Raw genomic sequence first — 8,397 nt, 5'->3', positions numbered from 1 at the left:
CACTTTTCCTTCAGGAGAAGCAGCATTACGGGAGAATTCACTGTGTGCTTGATTATTTGCCAGGAGAGGGTGACTGACTGATGGTTCTTGCAGAAGTGACACACGTCTGGAGGAGAAACACAGCCCGTGTGCACTCACTCCATCTAAAGCTCCGCATGCGAAGGAGTGGGATAGACGGGGGCTGTGAGGACCGAGCGGGATGGAAGGGAGAGTTCCTGGGATGCTGTGGGCTGGGAATGGCACTTGGCATCCAAGAGTCTGTCTCTGGACCACGTGGTTGTCCAGAGAGCTTAGCCGTCTCGGGCCAGTGGGAGCCCAGCGCTCGGGCCGATAGCCTGTTGGCACCTTCTCCTGTTGGCACCTTCTCCTGTTGACACACCCAGCTCTGTCCCCATGAAGAAGCACGAGGCATATCCTTGGGAGATTCTGTGGGCTTAGTTACTGGAGTCACGTGTTCGGATGGAACAAGTCAGGTTCCAAAGTCATAAAGCCCTGAATTGGAATCTTGCCCACACACTGCTCATTGGCTGTAATTTGGGACAAGTCCCTTCACACTAACATTCTCTCCCTGGGCACAACAAGGGGATGAGGACGCCTGATGTTTGATCACGATGCTTTAATGAGACAGTATGCAGAGGTGCTCAGCCCCAGCCTGGCGTGTTCCTGTCCCCCACGAAGACCTGTCTCCCTAAAGGCCAGCCTTTCGGTGCCCTTGTGTTCCTGGAACAGGAATCTGGAGGAAAAAGGAAAAGCCTGGATAGAAACAAAATAGGTGTTCCACAGCTCAAGTGTTACCCCTGCTGGGGGTCCTCTGGCTCCGCTTTACCCACTACCTTGCTTGACTATCGAGCGTTTCCACTTCTTAATGGTAGACCCTGAATTATAATGGAATTAATAAAGGGAAAAGTAAGTCATAAGATATCAAGAAAAGGCACTGAAGAGTTTCTTACACTAAACCCTGGAGCAGAGCCAGTGTGTTAATTTTCAGGGCTTCCGTGCCACCCTGGTCACTTCAGCAGTGGAAGTGGATGGTCTCACCACCCTGGAGGCTGCCAGGGTGAGATGAGGTGCCCAGGGGTGGTTCCTTCGAGGGTTGAGGGTCTTGCTAGCTCGTGGAGGGTGGTTGCATTCTCCCTGAGTGTGTCTGGCTCCCAATGTGTCCTTTTTGTAAGGACACCAACCACGTTGGCTTAGGGGCCACCCACCGTTCCAGAGTAATCTCCTTCGAGCTCATTACATCCACAAGGATCCTATTTCCAAACAAGGCCACAGTGTGAGGTGCTGGGGTTAGACGTCAACCTATGGGGTTGGGAGAACTCAAGTCAACCATAACCAGCCTCAATCTGAAGTTGTTTAGTTCAGGGGCCTACAGCATGGATCTCCTACAAGAAGTACAATATTCGGTCCCAGAACAGCAAGTCACTCAGAATGACAAGCCCAGGATCATTAAAAAGAGATGGTTTGGTTCAGCATCTTCTATACACTTTAGGACAATTGAATGACTAACATGCAAGGGGCTGGGCATCCGAAGCCCACTCCAGGGCCCCTACTACTCACCAAGCACAAGTGGAAGCTACAAAATGCCTCTCCAGGCGTTTCCATGTGTTGAATGTCTTCAACACATAAGCAAATGAGGCCCTTGAGGGCTTGAAATCAACTTTGTGATTTTAATCTTCAACTCTAGGGGTCCCTAGACCATGCACCCAAGATCCTGGGTCCTACAGTGTTGGTGCAGAGCTGACATTCAGTTTCCTAACTGGCAAGCTCTGCTGCAAAGCTACAGGTCACCTGAACTAACCAGGCTGCAGACCGGGATCCAGTGAGATGTTCAAAGGAATCCGCAAGGCCTCTGGCCTCCAGGGCCCCTCCTCTCCAGCGAGCACATTAGTATTGCTGGCTGTGGGTTGCTTGCCCTGCTCAACAGGACTGGCACAGATAGCACCTCCTGTCTGCATCAGCGCTTCCCTGCAGATCAGAGGCTGCCTGGAGCAGTGGGCAGAGCACTAGGAGCACCAAAGAAGCTGGTTCTCCTTGCTTTGTGGAAAACAAATGTCTTGAGGAACAAATGACACATTCTCACTACCAAGGCACTCAGGCCATGAGAGGCTCGACTCTCATCATGGGGCAGGGAGAGCTGGCAAGCGCCTTAACCTCTTTAAGCATCAGTTTTTTAAACTGCAAAGTAGTGGTGACTTCCACACTGGTTGATTGTACATATTAAAGTATCTTGAAGACTTCAAGGTGTGAGACAGATGTCCTTTGTGGAGTTGGACCTCACCCAGATTTCTGCAAGGGGCTGATGTGCCCTCCCCCACTCCCCGGTTGATGTGTGCTTGGCTTGCTAACAGCTCACCTTTCATCCTTTCTGTGGGACAGCCCGTGACTGCTGGGCGCTGGTTTGTCCAGAAATGCCTGGAATGTACGGCCAGACTCCCCAGGAGTGCGTGTGGCCAGTAATCGACTGATGGGGTATAACCACCTCTCTCCCCTGCCTCTGCCTGGACAACCTCCATCGTGCAATTCAAACTCCAGAGCTTCCCCTGTGGGACCCGATCAAGGCCAGACTCCTCCTCGGTCTTTATCTAGCTTCTCCCCCTTCCAATTCCACATTTCTCCACTCCCTTGCAGGTTTGTCCTGAGAACACTTCCTTGTTAAATTACTCACTCAGAGATCTCCATCTCAGGCTGCATTTCCAGAAAATTGGACCCAGGACCAGATGCTCTGCTTGGTATTTTCATTTTGCATTATTTTCTCTTGCAGGGATGACACCTGACCTGATTTGACTCTAAGAGCTCTACACCCACTCTTTACACTGCCCTGAATGTTCTTCCTGAGGATCGTCAGCTGGCTGACTCCTTCTTGTCATTCAGATCTCAGCTTAAATGTCACCTGTGCAGAGAAGCCTTCCTAGGACATGATGTGAAGTGGTCATTTAAATTCCCGGCCGAGCTCTAGGCACTCACTGCTGCCTGCGCATCTCTTTGTTTATTACCCACCCCTCCTTCCCCTCTGGTAAGTGAACTTCAGTTTTCATCTCTGCCACAGCACTATTGGGCTGAACACTCTCTGAGGACCCCTCTCGCTTTGATGTTCCACTTTCCATATTCGAAATCAAACACAGTTAACATTTCAATAAAAAAGGCAGACAAAACAGAGCTGGGCAGGTCCTGACTACCTGCTCACATGACCTGGCACAGTCTGGTCCTCTCTTTGGCTGTTTCCTTGCCTGTAACCCAGAGGAAGAGAGAGGTGACCTCCCTCTCTCAGCCCTGTGTTCCTGATGGCATTTAATAGTTGTTGCTTCTGGTACCTGGGGACACACAGCTCCTACAGAATTGCTTATGTCAAACCTTCTTTGTTTTTTGTCTTCTCTTTAAAGCATTTGCAGTTGGCCGACACAAGGGCACAAAGATGCCTTTTTATTATTTTAGTGAGGCCTCCAGGCTTCGTTTTATTACCATTAGACCTGTGTCCCTCAAGTTTCATCCCTCCAGTCACAGATGCTGAAAAGAAACCTGGTTCTCCTTGCTTTGTGGAAAGCAAATGTCTCAGGGAACAAATGAGACATTCTCACTACCAAGTCACTCAGGCCATAGGAGACCCCAAGCGACTGGTTATAACACAGTGCAGGCATCCATTCATTCTTTGCAGCATTTATTCACACTTTGATGCAGCAGATATTTTAGTGAGTGTCTTGATAGGCTCTGAGGCCAAAACAGTGAACAAAACAAAAGTGCCTGCCTTCATGGAGCTTACATTCTTGTGTCACCTGCTCTCAAAGAGGTTTCACAGTGTTCTCCAGCTAAAGAGAGAGTAATGAGCTCTGCTCGGATGTCTTGGAAGCCAGAAACAATCCTAAGCACATATGCCCCTATTTGAAGTAAAAAATGATGGAGTTGAAAGCAGAAAAAGACAAATTTTTTAATTACAATTGGAGAATACAACATTTATCTCTCAATAACTAATATAACTAGATAGAAAGTTAGCAACAGCATAGAAGAAACCAGTATCATCAATGCAGATCTAATTGGCACTTGTATAGAACACATCACCCAACAAGAGCAGAACAGGCCTTTCTTCCATCACTCAGAGGACAGATAGCAAGATGGACCATTCCTGGACTGTAAGACAAACCTCAATACATTTAAAAGAATTAAAACATATAAAATGTATTCTCCAACCATAATGGAATTAAACTAGAGATAAATTACAGAAAGAAGAAAACATCTGGAAACTAAAAAAAAAAAAAAAAATCTAAATAGTCCATGGTTCAAAGTGAAAGTTTTAAGAGAAATTAAAAAATTCATTGAATTGAGTGAAAGTGAAAATATAACAAAATTTGTGGAATACAGTTGAAGAAAAGGGAAATTTAGGACACTAAATTCATATATTAGGAAAGAGAGAAAGTATCAATCATTTATGTAAGTGGCCCCCTCAAGAATGTAGAAAAAGGAAGTGAAATAAACTGAAAGCAAGCAGAAAGATAGAAATAACAAATGGGGCAGAAATTGATTAAATTGAGAATAGAAAATAGTAGTGATAAATCAATGAAACAGAGTTGGCTGATTCTTTGAAAAGATTCATAAAGTTGATGAACCTCCAACAAAACCAACAAAGAAAAAACCAGAGAAAACGCAAATGATCATTATCAGGAATTACATAGAAGATATCACTACAGACCCTGCAGGCATCTGAAAGATAATAAGGAAATGCTATGAACAATTCTACACACATAAATTTGACAACTTAGATGAAATGGACCAGTTCTTCAAAAGTACAAATAACTATTATTCACCCAATATAAACCAGATAATGTGTATACCCCAGTGGCTATTAAGAACATTAAAAATTTAAATTGTATTTATTTATTTTTAAAGATTTATTTATTCATGCAAACAAGAACTGGGTACAGGCCAGAAGGGGTGGGGGTGAGAGGATTCACAGAGACAGAGTATTTTGTGGGATTTTCTACATAGACATGTCATCCGCATTTGGAAAGTTTTATTTCTTTCTTTATGTTCTCTATATTTTCTTTTTCTTTATTTTTATAGCTTGCCTTACTGCACTAGCTAAAACTTTCAGCACTAGTTTGAATAAGAGGGGTGAAAGAAGTCATACTTGTCTTCTTCCTAATCTTACAAGGGAAATCATTGAATCCTTGACTATAAAGGACGGAAATAGACTGAAATAGACTGCTGAGGGGAATAGAAGGCTAGTCAGGAGAGGTCTGCTGTGCCATGTGGGTAGTTTCCTGGCCAGGGATCAAATTCGTGTTGCAGATAATCTCATAGGTTAGATCTTAACCCCTTGTGCCACCAGGGTGGTCCTTAAATTGTATTTAGAAATCTCCCTCACCCAAGCCTCCAAATGTAGATGCTTTCACTGGAGAATTCTTCCAAAGTTTTAAAGAAGAATCAATACCAATTCTACATAAAATCTTGAACATAGAAGGGGAGGGAATACTTCTAAGTCATTTATGAAACAAAAAGTGACATTACCTCCACCAAAACAGGCAAAAGTAGTGCAACAACAACAACAAAAAGACAACCATCCAACAATATTTGTCATGAATATAGATGCATAAATCTATAACAAAATATTGTACAATAAAATATTACAGTTAACATATTTTATATTTATAGTCAAAGATTCAATGATTTCCCTGTAAGATTAGGAAGAAGACAAGTATGATTTCTTTCACCCCTCTTATTCAAACTAGTGCTGAAAGTTTTAGCCAGTGCAGTAAGGCAATCTATAAAAATAAAAAAAAAGAAAATATAGAGAACATAAAGAAAGAAATAAAACTTTCCAAATGCGGATGACATGTCTATGTAGAAAATCCCACAAAATACTCTGAGAAGTAGTAAGTGAGCTAATGCAGGATACACTATAAACATAGAAAGTTCAAATGTATTTTTATATGCTAGCAATAACACTGAAATAAAAAAATGGAATGCATTAGCATTTTGGATAACTTGGTAAAATAAGTATTTAAGTATAAATTTAACAAAACATGTACAAGACTTGTGTGTTGACAACTATAAAGCACTAGTGAAAGAAATCAAAGATCTAAAAAAATGAAAAGACATACCATGTTCATGGATTGAAAGACTCAACATAGTAAAGATGGTAATTCTCCCCAAACTGACATACAGGTTTCCTATCAAAATCTCAGCATGACTTTTTGTAACTATAGGTAAAATTATGCTAAAATTTATGTAGAAAAGAATTTAAATAGCTAATTATTTTTTTAAATCCATCTACCTGATTTGAAGATTATTATGTAGCTACAGTAATCAAGTCTGTATGGTCTTGGGAGAGGGATAGACACCTAGATAAAAGAAACAAATACAGAAGCCAGAAATAAGTTGACACAAATATTCTCAAGTGATTTTTGCCAAAGTGCAAAGCATTTAATGGAGGAGGATAAACTTTATGCAAGGGTGCTGTAGCTGTTGGACATCCACAGACAAGTAAATGATGCTTAACTTATCTCACACTTACATAAAATCAAGTCAAATTGGATTATGAGTTTAAATGTTAAGTGTAATACTATAAAAATTTTTAGAAAGAAACACTAGAGAAAGATTTCAGGAACAATGGTTTCTTGGATGTGCTATCAAAACTCAATTCATAAAATGAAAAATTAATAAATTGGATTTCATCAAAATTATAAATTTGCTCTGCAAAAGACCCCATTTCATCCTCTGAAATTACAAGCTGTAGAGTGAGTAATATAGGCAAATCTTACTTCTGACAAAGCACTAGCATCTAAAATATATAAAGAACTCTATAAATTCAACATAAGAAAAACGATCCAATGAGAATATGGAACAAAGACATACAAGAGACATTTCACTAAAAAAGATACACAGAGGGCATAGAAGCATATGAAAAGATGTTTCAAGCCACGAGGGAAAGGCAATTTACTCCACAATGAGATTTCACAGTACATCTATCAGAAAGGCTAAGGTTATAAAATGACACCACCAAGCGCTGACAAGGATTCAGAGAAACTGGGCCATTCAAACATTGCTGGTAGGATTATGACATGGTATAACCATTTTTGAATTCTGTTTTTGATTTTTTCCAGTGAGTTAGGGATAAGAGAATATTCCCCCACCCCCATGCCTCAACACTTCCACCACAGAGGGAAATATTGATAAAACTTCCTCCTTTTCTATGAAATGAGACAAGCAGTCCTGTTCCCCTCCTAATACCTAGATGGACCTTCTCACCTAATCTAAGACCTAAAGACAAGGGTCCCATAATAGATGCTGGTGTCTGAAAGGCAATTTTCTAGAACATATATGGGGGAAGTTACAGCTAGGATGGGAGCTGGGCTGATTACAGGGCTTGTAGATCATCTTGGTGGGGAGGGATACAGTTGGGGAGGCACAGTTTTGGGGGAAGTAGTGCTCAATGTTGGAGGAAAAACTGGGCTCTGAGCTGAGAGGTATATGGGTTTGAAGCCACCTTCAACTACTTACCAGATATGTGAACTTCACCTCTGCCACTTAACCTCTTTGAGTCTTTAGTCTTTTGGAAGAGAAAAAGATATCAATTCAATCTGCCTCCTCAGGCTGTGGTGCAAATTAAATGACCTGTTTATAACATGTTTACATATTTAGTAGTCACTCAATAAATGCTTGTTAAAATCTTCAGTGAGACAGACAAGAAAGCTTTATCATTCAGGCACTGATCAGAGAGAGGAAGTCTGAAGGGAGTGCAGTCCCAGGAGGGGTTGCAGCAACAGCCCAGGGACATGGTCAGACACCCAGCCCCTTCCATGTCTGTGCTCAACATGGGCTCACCTGAGGGTGCCTCACCTGTGTACTAGATGCTGCAGGAGCAGCAATATCAGCTCAGGAAAAACTCACCCACACCAGCCTGTGCCTACCTGGGGCCAATGGCATTACCCTTGAACACCATGGGCTGCTTAGAGATAATGAGACTGAGATAATGAGGCTTAGAGATAATGAGACTGAGCTCTGAATCCCAAGATTTGGCCACCCTCCCCATGGGACACAAGGGATAGAGGGTTACCTGGGTAAAATTGGATTCTGTTAGGAAGGAGGAAGGTGGATGCTGAGTGGCTGCCCAAACATTTAACCAACCGCCTCTGTAAGCAACTTTCATTTAACCCCCTGAAATTCAGTTTCCTCATTTGTAAAACAGAGTGAATCTGTCCCACTATCTCTTGTGGGGTTTTGTAATGAGTGCCTGGGATCACAAATAAAGCACTTTGCCGTGGACCTAGATTGTAGAAGGTGGTGAAGAAACAAATACACATTTTGATTTAGAAAACTGAGCTATCACTCCCAGAGCTCTTACATTTCTTCATTTTCCATCTGGGGAAACTGAGGCTCTGAGAAATTGTCAGTGGCATGAATGCA

At 42.3% G+C, this 8,397-nt stretch overlaps 1 long non-coding RNA gene across 2 annotated transcripts; it reads left to right on the top strand.

Annotated features, from left to right (window-relative positions):
• The first annotated feature begins 538 nt into the window (after positions 1–538).
• Positions 539–4,832, top strand: LOC119238347 (uncharacterized). Of its 2 annotated transcripts, none has more exons than XR_008550969.1 (3): positions 539–1,057; positions 2,762–3,013; positions 3,381–4,832. It is a non-coding gene; the product is annotated as an uncharacterized LOC119238347 (long non-coding RNA). The 2 variants fall into 2 exon arrangements; XR_005123557.2 differs by lacking the exon at positions 539–1,057 and adding an exon at positions 1,141–2,628.
• The last annotated feature ends 3,565 nt before the right edge of the window (positions 4,833–8,397 follow it).

The sequence above is a fragment of the Talpa occidentalis genome, unplaced genomic scaffold, assembly GCF_014898055.3.
Source record: "Talpa occidentalis isolate TD23 unplaced genomic scaffold, MPIMG_talOcc4v2.1 talOcc4.11, whole genome shotgun sequence".
NCBI lineage: Eukaryota > Metazoa > Chordata > Mammalia > Eulipotyphla > Talpidae > Talpa > Talpa occidentalis.
Note: the sequence above shows the minus strand (reverse complement) of the source record. Positions and strands in the feature narration are given on the sequence as shown.